This window comes from Mustela putorius, unplaced genomic scaffold, assembly GCF_011764305.1.
Source record: "Mustela putorius furo isolate JIRA1106 unplaced genomic scaffold, ASM1176430v1.1 tig00003869_pilon_pilon_pilon, whole genome shotgun sequence".
Taxonomy (NCBI): Eukaryota; Metazoa; Chordata; class Mammalia; order Carnivora; family Mustelidae; genus Mustela; species Mustela putorius.
In genome coordinates, this window is record NW_025422021.1 from 18,338,668 (window position 1) to 18,353,332 (window position 14,665).

Here is a 14,665-nt window from a genome sequence, read left to right on the forward strand (position 1 = left end):
GTATTTGCTGCTATGATTACTATGCTCTCTGAGTTATGGTACCAATGAGTGCTTTCAGAATCTAGACAGGAGTCATCACTGCAGAGCATTCAGAAAACCTGAACAGATTTGTCCTCATAAGATTGGGCAGGACTTAAGACAGAATTTAATCAAGGCAAAATTTCCCATACTCTATACCTACCTAGTAGAATTTATTGAGTTCGGGAGTATTTAGTTCCTCTTGAAAGATATACTCTACATGGCCCCATTATTGTCCTTTTTCTTTTTTTTAATTATAATTTTTTATTTTTTATAAACATATATTTTTATCCCCAGGGGTACAGGTCTGTGAATCACCAGGTTTACACACTTCACAGCACTCACCAAAGCACATACCCTCCCCAATGTCCATAATCCCACCCCCTTCTCCCAAACTCCCCCAGAAACCCTCAGTTTGTTTTGTGAGATTAAGAGTCACTTATGGTTTGGCTCCCTCCCAATCCCATCTTGTTTCATTGATTCTTCTCCTACCCACTTAAGCCCCCATGTTGCATCACCACTTCCTCATATCAAGGAGATCATATCATAGTTGTCTTTCTCTGCTTGACTTATTTTGCTAAGCATGATACGCTCTAGTTCCATCCATGTTGTCGCAAATGGCAAGATTTCATTGCTTTTGATGGCTGCATAGTATTCCATTGTGTATATATACCACATCTTCTTGATCCATTTATCTGTTGATGGACATCTAGGTTCTTTCCATAGTTTGGCTATTGTGGACATTGCTGCTATAAACATTCGGGTGCACGTGCCCCTTTGGATCACTACGTTTGTATCTTTAGGGTAAATACCCAGTAGTGCAATTGCTGGGTCATAGGGCAGTTCTATTTTCAACATTTTGAGGAACCTCCATGCTGTTTTCCAGAGTGGCTGCACCAGCTTGCATTCCCACCAACAGTGTAGGAGGGTTCCCCTTTCTCCGCATCCTCTCCAGCATCTGTCATTTCCTGACTTGTTTATTTTAGCCATTCTGACTGGTGTGAGGTGATATCTCATTGTGGTTTTGATTTGTATTTCCCTGATGCCGAGTGATATGAGCACTTTTTCATGTGTCTGTTCGCCATCTGGATGTCTTCTTTGCAGAAATGTCTGTTCATGTCCTCTGCCCATTTCTTGATTGGATTATTTGTTCTTTGGGTGTTGAGTTTGCTAAGTTCTTTATAGATTCTGGACACTAGTCCTTTATCTGATATGTTGTTTGCAAATATCATCTCCCATTCTGTCAGTTGTCTTTTGATTTTGTTAACTGTTTCCTTTGCTGTGCAAAAGCTTTTGATCTTGATGAAATCCCAATAGTTCATTTTTGCCCTTGCTTCCCTTGCCTTTGGCGTTGTTCCTAGGAAGATGTTGCTGCGGCTGAGGTCGAAGAGGTTGCTGCCTGTGTTCTCCTCAAAGATTTTGATGGATTCCTTTCGCACATTGAGGTCCTTCATCCATTTTGAGTCTATTTTTGTGTGTGGTGTAAGGAAATGGTCCAATTTCATTTTTCTGCATGTGGCTGTCCAATTTTCCCAGCACCATTTATTGAAGAGGCTGTCTTTTTTCCATTGGACATTCTTTCCTGCTTTGTCGAAGATTAGTTGACTGTAGAGTTGAGGGTATATTTCTGGGCTCTCTATTCTGTTCCATTGATCTATGTGTCTGTTTTTGTGGTATCTTATGGTTTTGGGTGCAATTGTAATGGTATTGACTCCTTAATTTCTCTTCTGTCTTGCTGTTGGTGTAGAGAAATGCAACTGATTTCTGTGCATTGATTTTATATCCTGACACTTTATTAAATTCCTGTACAAATTCTAGCAGTTTTGGATTGGAGTCTTTTGGGTTTTCCACATAAAGTATCATATCATCTGCGAAGAGTGATAATTTGACTTCTTCTTTGCCGATTTGGATGCCTTTAATTTCCTTTTGTTGTCTGATTGCTGAGGCTAGGACCTCTAGTATTATGTTGAATAGCAGTGGTGATAATGGACATCCCTGTCGTGTTCCTGACCTTAGCGGAAAAGCTTTCAGTTTTTCTCCATTGAGAATGATATTTGCGGTGGGTTTTTCATAGATGGCTTTGATGATATTGAGGTATGTTCCCTCTATCCCTACACTTTGAAGAGTTTTGATCAGGAAGGGATGCTGTACTTTGTCAAATGCTTTTTCAGCATCTATTGAGAGTATCATATGGTTCTTGTTCTTTCTTTTATTAATGTGTTGTATCACATTGACTGATTTGCGGATGTTGAACCAACCTTGTAGCCCTGGAATAAATCCCACTTGGTCGTGGTGAATAATCCTTTTAATGTACTGTTGAATCCTGTTGGCTAGTATTTTGTTGAGATTTTCGCATCTGTGTTCATCAAGGATATTGGTCTATAGCTCTCTTTTTTTGATGGGATCCTTGTCTGGTTTTGGGAACAAGGTGATGCTGGCCTCATAAAATGAGTTTGGAAGTTTTCCTTCCATTTCTATTTTTTGGAACAGTTTCAGGAGAATAGGAATTAGTTCTTCTTTAAATGTTTGGTAGAATTCCCCCGGGAAGCCGTCTGGCCCTGGGCTTTTGTTTGTTTGGAGATTTTTAATGACTGTTTCAATCTCCTTACTGGTTATGGGTCTGTTCAGGCTTTCTATTTCTTCCTGGTTCAGTTGTGGTAGTTTATATGTTTCTAGGAATGCATCCATTTCTTCCAGATTGTCAAATTTATTGGCGTAGAGTTGCTCATAGTATGTTCTTATAATAGTTTGTATTTCTTTGGTGTTAGTTGTGATCTCTCCGCTTTCATTCATGATTTTATTTATTTGGGTCCTTTCTCTTTTCTTTTTGATAAGTCGGGCCAGAGTTTTATCAATTTTATTAATTCTTTCAAAGAACCAGCTCCTAGTTTCGTTGATTTGTTCTATTGTTTTTTTGGTTTCTATTTCATTGATTTCTGCTCTGATCTTTATGATTTCTCTTCTCCTGCTGGGCTTAGGGTTTCTTTCTTGTTCTTTCTTCAGCTCCTTTAGGTGTAGGGTTAGGTTGTGTACCTGAGACCTTTCTTGTTTCTTGAGAAAGGCTAGAACCGCTATATATTTTCCTCTCAGGACTGCCTTTGTTGTGTCCCACAGATTTTGAACCGTTGTATTTTCATTATCATTTGTTTCCATGATTTTTTTCAATTCTTCTTTAATTTCCCGGTTGACCCATTCATTCTTTAGAAGGATACTGTTTAGTCTCCATGTATTTGGGTTCTTTTCAAACTTCCTTTTGTGGTTGAGTTCTAGCTTTAGAGCATTGTGGTCTGAAAATATGCAGGGAATGATCCCAATCTTTTGATACCGGTTGAGTCCTGATTTAGGACCGAGGATGTGATCTATTCTGGAGAATATTCCATGTGCACTAGAGAAGAATGTGTATTCTGTTGCTTTGGGATGAAATGTTCTGAATATATCTGTGATGTCCATCTGGTCCAGTGTGTCGTTTAAGGCCTTTATTTCCTTGCTGATCTTTTGCTTGGATGATCTGTCCATTTCAGTGAGGGGAGTGTTAAAATCCCCTACTATTATTGTATTATTGTTGATGTGTTTCTTTGATTTTGTTATTAATTGGTTTATATAGTTGGCTGCTCCCACGTTGGGGGCATAGATATTTAAAATTGTTAGATCTTCTTGTTGGACAGACCCTTTGAGTATGATATAGTGTCCTTCATCTCTTATTATAGTCTTTGGCTTAAAATCTAATTGATCTGATATAAGGATTGCCACTCCTGCTTTCTTCTGATGTCCATTAGCATGGTAAATTCTTTTCCACCCTCTCACTTTAAATCTGGAGGTGTCTTCGGGCTTAAAATGAGTTTCTTTGAGGCAACATATAGATGGGTTTTGTTTTTTTATCCATTCTGATACCCTGTGTCTTTTGACAGGGGCATTTAGCCCATTAACATTCAGGGTAACTATTGAGGGATATGAATTTAGTGCCATTGTATTGCCTGTAAGGTGACTGTTACTGTATATGGTCTCTGTTCCTTTCTGATCTACCACTTGTAGGCTCTCTCTTTGCTTAGAGGACCCCTTTTAATATTTCCTGTAGAGCTGGTTTGGTGTTTGCAAATTCTTTCAGTTTTTGTTTGTCCTGGAAGCTTTTAATCTCTCCTTATTTTCAATGATAGCCTAGCTGGATATAGTATTCTTGGCTGCATGTTTTTCTCGTTTAGTGCTCTGAAAATATCATGCCAGCTCTTTCTGGCCTGCCAGGTCTCTGTGGATAAGTCAGCTGCCAATCTAATATTTTTACCATTGTATGTTACAGACTTCTTTTCCCGGGCTGCTTTCAGGATTTTCTCTTTGTCACTGAGACTTGTAAATTTTACTATTAGGTGACGGGGTGTGGGCCTATTCTTATTGATTTTGAGGGGCGTTTTCTGAACCTCCTGAATTTTGATGCTCGTTCCCTTTGCCATATTGGGGAAATTCTCCCCAATAATTCTCTCCAGTATACCTTCTGCTCCCCTCTCTCTTTCTTCTCCTTCTGGAATCCCAATTATTCTAATGTTGTTTCGTCTTATGGTGTCACTTATCTCTTGAATTCTCCCCTAATGGTCCAGTAGCTGTTTGTCCCTCTTTTGCTCAGCTTCTTTATTCTCTGTCATTTGGTCTTCTATATCACTAATTCTTTCTTCTGCCTCATTTATCCTAGCAGTGAGAGCCTCCATTTTTGATTGCACCTCATTAATAGCTTTTTTGATTTCAACTTGGTTAGATTTTAGTTCTTTTATTTCTCCAGAAAGGGCTTTTATATTTCTCGGGAGGGTTTCTCTAATATCTTCCATGCCTTTTTCGAGCCCGGCTAGAACCTTGAAAATTGTCATTCTGAACTCTAGATCTGACATATTACCAATGTCTGTATTGATTAGGTCCCTAGCCTTCGGTACTGCCTCTTGTTCTTTTTTTTGTGTTGAATTTTTCCTTCTTGTCATTTTGTCCAGATAAGAGTATATGAAGGAGCAAGTAAAATACTAAAAGGGTGGCAACAACCCCAGGAAAATATGCTTTAACCAAATTAGAAGAGATCCCAAATCGTGAGGGGGGAGAAAGGGGATAAAAAGAGGTTCAAAAAGGAAGAAAGAAAAAAAAAGAAAAAAGAAAAAAAAAGAAAAGAATTTAAAAAAAAAGAAAACAAATAAGAAAAATATAAAAAAGAAAAAATATATATATTAGATAAACTGGTTAAAAAACGTTAAAAAAGACAAAGGTAAAAGTTAAAAAAAAATTTTACCAGAAGACGAGAAAGAAAACCAAAAATGAAAAAGAAAAAAATTAAATTAACTGCAAGACTAAAAAAAATCACAGGGAAAAAGCCATGAGTTCCGTGCTTGGCTTTCTCCTCCTTTGGAATTCTGCTGCTCTCCTTGGTATTGAAACCGCACTCCTTGGTAGGTGAACTTGGTATAGGCTGGATTTCTTGTTGATCTTCTGGGGGAGGGGCCTGTTGAGTGATTCTCAAGTGTCTTTGCCCCAGGCGGAATTGCACCGCCCTTAGCAGGGGCCAGGGTGAGTAATCCGCTCGGGTTTGCTTTCAGGAGCTTTTGTTCCCTGAGTGCTTTCCATAGAGTTCCGGAGGACAGGAATACAAATGGCGGCCTCCTGGTCTCGGGCCCGGAGGAGCCGAGAGCCCAGGGCCCCACTCCTCAGTGCGCCCTCAGAAAACAGCGCCAGTTACTCCGTCTGCCAGACCTCCGGCCGCGCTCCGAGCTCACCGAGCCTGCGACCGGTTCAAGGTTACACCGAGCTGTGAGCTTACTGTCGGCTCTGTCTCTGTAGCCGGCTTTCCCATTCCAATACCCGTAAGCTCTGCGACAGACACTCCCGATCCTTCTGTGACCCTGTGGGACCTGAGGCCACACTGACCCCGCGTGGGCTTCGCTCCTGTTTAGCCTCTGGAGCGATGTCCCTTAGCGGAACAGACTTTTAAAAGTCCTGATTTTGTGTGCCGTTGCTCTGCCGCTTGCCGGGAGCCGGCCCCTCCCCCCGGGGTCTATCTTCCCATCGCTTTGGATTCACTTCTCCACCAGTCCTACCTTTCAGAAAGTGGTTGTTTTTCTGTTTCCAGAATTGCTGTTCTTCTCTTCGATCTGCCGATGGATTTTCAGGTGTTTGCAATCTTTAGATAAGCTATCTAGCTGATCTCCGGCTAGCTGAAGTAGTTTCAGCCTGCTACTTCTCCGCCATCTTGACTCCTCCCTTGTCCTTTTTCTAATGAGCAAATAAAAGAAAATGACTGCCTGGGTTTCATTGAAACTGAAATGGTTAAAAAGTATGCTTAAGGCTTGTCAATTATTAAACTTATCCAAATGTCTCAGACTCTTTACCATTTTCTCGATGCCATAGTTTTTAATCTTTTTTATTTTTTTAACTTTGAGATAATTGTAAGAAATACAGTTATGGGAAAGAGTAGAGAGATTCCATGTACCCTTTACCTAGTTTCTGGTAACATCTTGAAAAGCATGCTACAAGATAGCAACCAGGATATTATCATCCATATACTCAAGATACAGAACAGTTTTATCACAACTAGCATCCCTTAGTGATCACCTTTCTTCCTCTACCAACACCCTTCCTGACTACTCACAACCATGAATCTGTTTTCCATTTCTACAGTTTTTTTCTTTTTCATTTCCAGAATGCTATATACATAGAATAATACAGTATAAAACATGTTGGTATTAGCTTTTTTACATCAGCATAGTCCCCTGGTTTTTCATCCAGGTTTTTACATGTATCATTAGTTCATTTTATTGCTGAGTAGTATTCCATGGTATAGATGTACCACAGTTTTGTTTAACCATTCATCTGTTGAAAGGCATCTGTGTTATTTCAGGGATTTGGCTGCTATGAATAAAACTGCTATAAACATTCATATACAAGTTTTATATAAACATAAGTTTTATATATACACAAGTTTTCACGTCTTTGGGATAAATTCCCAGGAATGCAATTGCTTTATCATATGGTAGTTACATGTTTATTTTTTAAAGAAACTCTCAAATTGTCTCTGCATAGTGGCCTTTCTAGCAATATATGAGTGATTCAGTTTCTCTAAATTCTCACTAGATTTTGATTTTGTCAGTATTTTTGTTTTAGCTATTTGATAGATGCACAGTAGTATTCATTATGGTTTTAACTTGTGTTTTCCTAATGTCAAGAAAGTGAACATCTTTCCATGTGATTATTTGCTTCTATATATACTCTTCAGTAGAACATCTCTTTCTGCCTTTTGTCCATTTTCTAATTGAGTTGTTTGTTTCTATTACTGCTGACTTTTGAGAGTTCATTATACATAGTAGGTTCTACTTCTTTTTTGGATATGTGGTTTGCAGATACTTACTCCCATTCTGTGGCCTGTCATTTTTATCAGTGTTGTTGATTCTGATGAAGCCCGAATTATCTTTTTCTTTTTTTTTCCTGGTCTATGATTTTGGTGTCAAGTCTAAGAACTCTTTCCCTAGTCTAGATCTTAGAGATTTTCTCCTATGATGTTTTCTAAAAATTTTGTTGACTTACACTTTACATTTAAGCCTATGATGCATTTTAATTAATTTTTATATAAGATTTGAGACTTAGGTTGAGATCCCTTTTTTTTGTTGTTATTACTGTTGAAAATGTTATCTTTCCTCAACTGAATTGCTTCTGCACCTTTGTAAAATATCACTAGGGCATTTTTGTGTGTGTCTGTTTCTGGATTCTCTGTTCTGTCTCATTAATTTGTACATCTATGCTCTACTAATATTACACATCTTCATAATTATATTGAAATCATATAGACTTAGATTTCCCACTTCATTTTTTTTTCAAAATTGTTCTAACTGTTCTAGTTCCTTTTCCTGTCCAAATAAAGTTTTAATAATTTTATCTCTATCTTTTAAAAATCTTGCTGAGATTTTTATAGGAATTGTGTTAAAACTGCATACCACTTTGGAGAGAATTGAAATCTTTACTGTTGACTCTTTCAATCCATGAACATATAGCTCTCCACTTATTTATAAATTTATATAAATTAATACAAATTAATACAAAGATATATTATAGTTATAGTTATAAATCTTCTTCATTTTCTTTCATCAGCATTGTGTGACCTCCCCATACAAGTTCTATACATATTTGTTAGGTCTACCTTTAAGTATTTATTTTATTTAATTATGTATTTATTTTATTTAGATTCAATTAGTCAATATATAGTCAATATATATATATATATAATTTGTTAGTCAATATATATCATTAGCTCCAGATGAAGTGTTCAGTAATTCATCAATTGCATAAAACACCCAGTGCTCATCACATAACGTGCCTTCCTTAATGCCCATCACCCAGACACCCCATCCCTCCACTCCCCTCCCTTCCAGCAACCCTCAGTTTTCTTCCCATAATTCAGTCTCTCATGGTTTTTCTCCTTCTCTTATGACTTCAAATTCACTTTTCCCTCCCTTTCCCTATGATTTTCTATGCAGTTTCATATAGTCCACATATGAGTAAAACTATATGATAATTGTCTTTCTCTGATTGGCTTATTTCTTTCAGCATAATACCTTCCAGTCTCTCCACGTTGGTGTAAAAAGTAAGTATTCATCCTTTCTGATTGCTGAGTAATATTCCATTGTGTGTGCATGTGTGTTCACACAGATACCACATCATCTTTATCCATTCATCTGTTGATAGATATCTGGGCTCTTTCCACATTTTGGCTATTGTGGACATTTCTCATAGAAACATTGGGGTGCAGGTGCCCCTTTGGGTTCATACATTTGTGTCTTTGGGACAAATACCTAGTAGTGCTATTGCTCGGTTGTAGGGTAGCTCTATTTTTAAGTTCTTGAGGAACTTCCATACTGTTTTCCAGAGTAGTTGTATGAACTTGCATTCCCACCAACAGTGTAAGAGGGCTCCCTTTTTTCCACATTCTCGCCAACTTTTGTTTTTTTCCTGTCTGGTCAATTTTAGCTGTTCTAACTGGTGTAAGGTAATATCTCATTGTGGTTTTGATTTGAGTTTCCCTGATGACAAGTGAGGTGGAGAATTTTTCATGTGTTTGTTAAGCATTAGTAAGCTTTTTTTTAGAGAAATGTCTCTTCATGTCTTCTGCCCATTTCTTGACTGGATCATTTATTTGTTTTTGGATGAACCGCTTAATAAGTTCTTTATAGGTCTGGATACTAGCCTTTTATCTGATATGCCATTTGCAAATATTTTCTCTCATTCTATAGGTTGCCTTTTAGTTTTGTTGACTTTTCCTTTGCTGTGCAAAAGCTTTTTATCTTGATGAAATCCCAGTGTTCATTTTTGCTTTACTTCTCTTGCTTTGGAGACATGTCTAGCAAAAGATTGCTGCAGCTGAGGTCACAGAAGTTGGTGCCTGTGTTCTCTAGGATTTTGATGGATTCCTGTCTCTTTTAACCACTTGAGTTTATATTTGTGTATGGTGTAAGAAAATGGTCCAATTTCGTTCTTCTACATGTGGCCATCCAGTTCTCCCAGCACCATTTATTGAAGAGATTGTTCTTTTTCATTGGCTCTTCTTTCCTGCTTTGTCAAAGATTAGTTGACCTTAGAGTTGAGTGTTCCATTTCTGAGTTATCTATTCTGTTCCTTTGTGTCTGTTTCTATGTGTCTGTTTTTGTACCAGTGCCATACTATCTTAATGATTACAGCTTTGTAATAGAGCTTGAAGTCTGGAATTGTGATGCCCTAGCTTTGGGTTTTTTGTTTGTTTGTTTGTTTTTCAACATTCCCCTATTCAGGGTCTTTTCTGGTTGCATACAAATTTTAGGATTATTATTCCAGCTCTGTGAGAAATGTCAATGGTATTTTGATAGGGATTGCATTAAAAGTGTTGATTGCTCTGGGTAACATAGACATTTTAGCAGTATTTATTATTCCAATCCATGAGCATGGAATGTTTTTCCAAATCTTTGGAAATTTCAATTTCTAATTTCTTCTTCAATTTCTTTCATAAGTGTTCTGTAGTTTTTTGAGTACAGATCCTTTACCTCTTTGGTTAGATTTATTCCTAGGTATCTTATAGTTTTTGGTGCAATTGTAAATGCGATCAATATCTTAATTTCTCTTTCTTCTGTCTCATTGTTAGTATATAGAAATGCAACTGATTTTTTTGCACTGATTTTATAAGCTGACATGTTCCTGAATTCTTCTATGAGTTCTAGTGATTTGGGGGTTGAATCTTTTGGGTTTTTACATAAAGTTTCATGTCATCTTCTTCTTTGCCAATTTGAATGCATTTTATTTCTTTTTGTTCTCTGATTTATGAGCGTAGGACTTCTAGTACTATGTTGAACAATAGCAGGAAGAGTGGTCATCCCTGTGGTGTTCCTTACCTTACGGAAATGCTCTCAGTTTTTCCCCATTGAGAATGATATTTGCTGTGGGCTTTTTGTAAATGGCTTTTATGATACTGAGATATGTTTCCTCTATTCCTACACTGTGGAGAGTTTTAATCAAGAAAGGACACTGTAGGGGCGCCTGAGTGGCTCAGTGGGTTTAAGCCTCTGCCTTCAGCTCAGGTCATGATCTCAGGGTCCTGGGATCGAGCCCCGCATCTGGCTCTCTGCTCAGTGGAGAGCCTGCTTCCCCCTCTCTCTCTGCCTGCATCTCTGCCTACTTGTGATCTCTCTCTCTCTCTCTGTGTCAAATAAATAAATAAAATCTTAAAAAAAAAAAGAAAGGACACTGTATTTTGTCAAATGCTTTTTCTGGAAGGATCATACAGTTCTTATTCTTTCTTTTATTAATATGATGTATCACACTGATTGATTTACAAATGTTGAGCCATCCTTGCAGCCCAGGAATAAACCCCACCAGGTCATGGTGAATAGTCCTTTTAATGTACTGTTGGATCCTATTGCTAGTATTCTGGTGAGAGTTTTTGCATCCATGTTCATTGGGGATATTGGTCTGTAAGTCTCCTTCTTTTTTTTTTTTTAATTTTTTATTTTTTATAGACATATATTGTTATCCCCAGGGGTACAGGTTTGTGAATCACCAGGTTTACACACTTCACAGCACTCACCAAAGCACATACCCTCCCCAATGTCCATAAGTCTCCTTCTTGATGGGGTCTTTGTTTAGTTTGGGGATCAAAGTAATGCCTCACAGAATGAGTTTGGAAGTTTTTATTATATTTCTAATTTTGAAACAGCTTCAGAGGAGTGGGTATTATTTCTTCTTTAAATATTTGGTGGAATTCCCCTTGGAAGTCATTCAGCCCTGTACTCTTGTTTGTTGGGAGATTTTTGATTGCTGCTTTAATTTCCTTGCTGGTTATCAATCTGTTCAGGTTTTCTATTTATTCCTGTTTCAGTTTTGGTAGTTTATAAATTTCCAGGAATGCATCCATTTCTTCCAGATTGCCTAATTTGTTGGCATGTAGTTGCTAAAATATATTCTTAAAATTGTTTGTATTTCTTTGGTGTTGGTTATGATCGCTCCTCTTTCACTCATAATCTTATTAATTTGGATACTTTCTCTTTATTTTTAATAAGTCTGGCTAGGGGTTTATCAATCTTATTAATTCTTTCAAAGAACCAGCTTCTAGTTTCATTTATTTTTCCTACTGTTATTTTGGTATATATTTCATTGATTTCTGCTCTAATCTTTATTATTCCTCTTCTCCTGGTTGGGTTAGGTTTTATTTACTGTTCTTTTTCCAGCTCCTTTAGGTGTAAGGTTAGCTTGTGTATTTGAGACTTTTCTAATTTTTTGAGAAAGGCTTGTATTGCTATGTACTTCTTTCTTAGGACCAGCTGTTTCATACTGTATACCAAAGGTTTTGAAAAGTTATGTTTTTATTTTCATTTGTTTCCATGAGTTTTTAAAATTCTTCTTTAATTTCCTGGTTGACCTATTCATTCTTTAGTAGGATGCTCTTTAACCTCCAAATATTTGAGTTCCTCCCAAATTTCCTCCTGTGATTGAGTTCAAGTTTTAAAGCTCTATGCTCTGAAAATATGCAGGGAATAATCCCAGTGTTTTGTTTCCAGTTGAGACCTGATTTGTGCCCCAGTATGTTATCTGTTCTGGAGAACGTTCCATGTGCACTTGAGAAGAATGTGTATTCTGTTACTTTGGAATGGGATTCTCTGTATATATCTATGAAGTCCATGTGGTCTAGTATGTCATTCAAAGCCCTTGTTTCCTTCTTGATCTGCTTAGGTGATCTATCCATTGCTGAGTGGGGTGTTGAAGTCCCCTGCTATTATTGTAATACTATTAATGGGTTTCTTTAATTTTGTTATTAATTGGCTTATATAATTAGCTGTTCCCAATTTAGAAGCATCAGTATTTATAATTTTTAGATCTTCTTCTTGGATAGACCCTTTAAGTATTATATAATATCCCTCTTCATCTCTTACTACAGTCTTTGGTTTAAAATATAATTTGTCTGCTATGAGGATTATTATCTCAGCTTTCTTATGATGTCCATTAGCATGATAAATCCTTCTCCACCCCTCCACTTTCAGTCTGGAGGTGTCTGTAAGTCTAAAATGGGTCTCTTATAGAAAGAATATGAATAGGTCTTGCTTTTTTTTTTTTTTTTATCCAGCCTGATCCTCTGTGTCTTTTAGCCCATTTACATTCAGCATAACTTGAAAGATATGAATTTAGTGCCACTGTATTGTCTGTCAAGTCCTTGTTTCTGTAGATTGTCTCTGTTTCTTTCTGATCTATGTTACTTTTCGGCTCTCTCTTCACTTACAGGATCCTCTTTACTATTTCTTTCAGGGCTGGTTTATCTTCCAATATATCCCCTCAGATTCACATCTCCATATCTCTTACCTTGCAAAATTGGTCACTTTTCTATTTGTAGAATTCCAGCAATTATTTTCTTACATCTCAGGTTGAACTCATAGGCGTTCAGAATGATTTGATAAATATATAGCTAAATTCAAGGGCAAGATGAAATGAGGTTCCCTACTCTTCTGCCATCTTGCCTCCCTCTTTCCCTTTAAGTATTTATTTATTCATGTTAAAATATCAATTAATAAAAAATTAAATAAAATACAGATATATTTGTTGATTAGAAATGGCATTATTTTAATTTTGGCTCATTGCTAGTATATAAAAATAAAATTAATTTTTATATGTTTACTTTGTATCCTATGACATTTTTGAACACACTTATTAGTTCAGGAGGTTTTTTGGCAAATTTTTGGGGATTTTTTATGTAGACAGTCATGCCATGTACAAATTAAGGACATTTTTTTATTCTTTCCAGTCTAGATGCCTTTTACTTCCTTGATTTATATTGTTGCACTGACTAGAATTTTTATCACTATATCAAGTAACAGTTCTGTCAATGGACATTTTTGCCTTCTTCCTGATCTTAGGGGGAAAACATTCAGGCATTCAGACTTTCTGATATTTTAATTTCAGCATATGGTTAACTTTTACATCAGTTTTTTGTTGGTTTGTTTGTTTTTATTACAGTTAAAGTAAAAGTTGGGTTGGAAAATCTTGTAATATAGTGCTTGCATGCATGGACTTTGAGGTAATGAAAACTAGGTATACTTCCATGTTCTATCCCTTCCTAGTAGTGTTACCCCGACAAGTTTCATAACTCCTATAAGCTTCAGTTTATTTATCTGCCTAATGGTACAATGTATTCATTTGTCCCATAAACTTAAATTCAATATTTTAAAATCTTGATACTAAATGTACCTGCCTATCTCACAAACTGGTGAGAAATGACTGAAAGGATACTGGTGAAATGCTTAACACATTACTATATCAGATAAAATTTGAATTTTAGCTGTTATCACTGTTACTATTAGACCATGAATATGAAATGAAAGATTCTCCTATAATAATATGGTTAGATCAATGGTCCTTTGGGGTTAAGGGGAATGATCTTATCCCCACCCCAAGGGACATTTGGCAATGTCTGGGGACATTTTTGGTTGCTTCAACTGGAGTAGTAGGTTCTGTTCTGCTGAAATTTCTATAATTCATAGGAAACCCCTATAACACATAATTATCTGACCCAAAATGTTATACTGCCAAGGTTGAAAATATTTGATTTAGATGGATAATAAATGTATATGTGGGAACATGCTAAAGATAGCTTATAGGTTACCAGCATATTCCTATTCCCTCTTTTTTTACTTCCATTTATTTTTATAAATTAACATAATATGTATTATTTGTTTCAGGGGTACAGGTCTGTATGTGATTCAACTGTCTTATCCCTTCCACCCCCCTCCACTATCCCCTCTTTAACCCTGGCCTAAGCTCACTTTTTTCAGGATTCTTTCTTTGACTGGCTCCCTCAAATTCAGAATAACACTTTGTCTGGCATTCATTGAATAATATATTAATTTATACTCCTAGATATCAGCCAGAGCGTGAATGTTTACATGCAAAGATTGCATATTCCTTGGGAATAACTCCACTTTTCTAGAACACATTGCCTATAGTTACCAGACATGTTCAGTAACTCTTCTTGGGCTTTGCTTTTTTGGTCTTAAATTCTGGTTACTTTTAAAATTCATGCTTTTATTTATGCCTATTTCAGCAACTCCTCAGAATTAACAATATGACATCTTGTCTACCAATAAGATTCACTGAGAGTGCTGAAAAGTTGCTCTTCTGCTTT

General features: G+C 36.7%; 1 protein-coding gene across 2 annotated transcripts in view; it reads left to right on the top strand.

The window, feature by feature from the left end:
- Positions 1–14,665, top strand: part of KCNH7 (potassium voltage-gated channel subfamily H member 7) — a 486,041-nt gene that overhangs the window by 214,793 nt on the left and 256,583 nt on the right. The gene's annotated exons all lie outside the window — the stretch shown is intronic.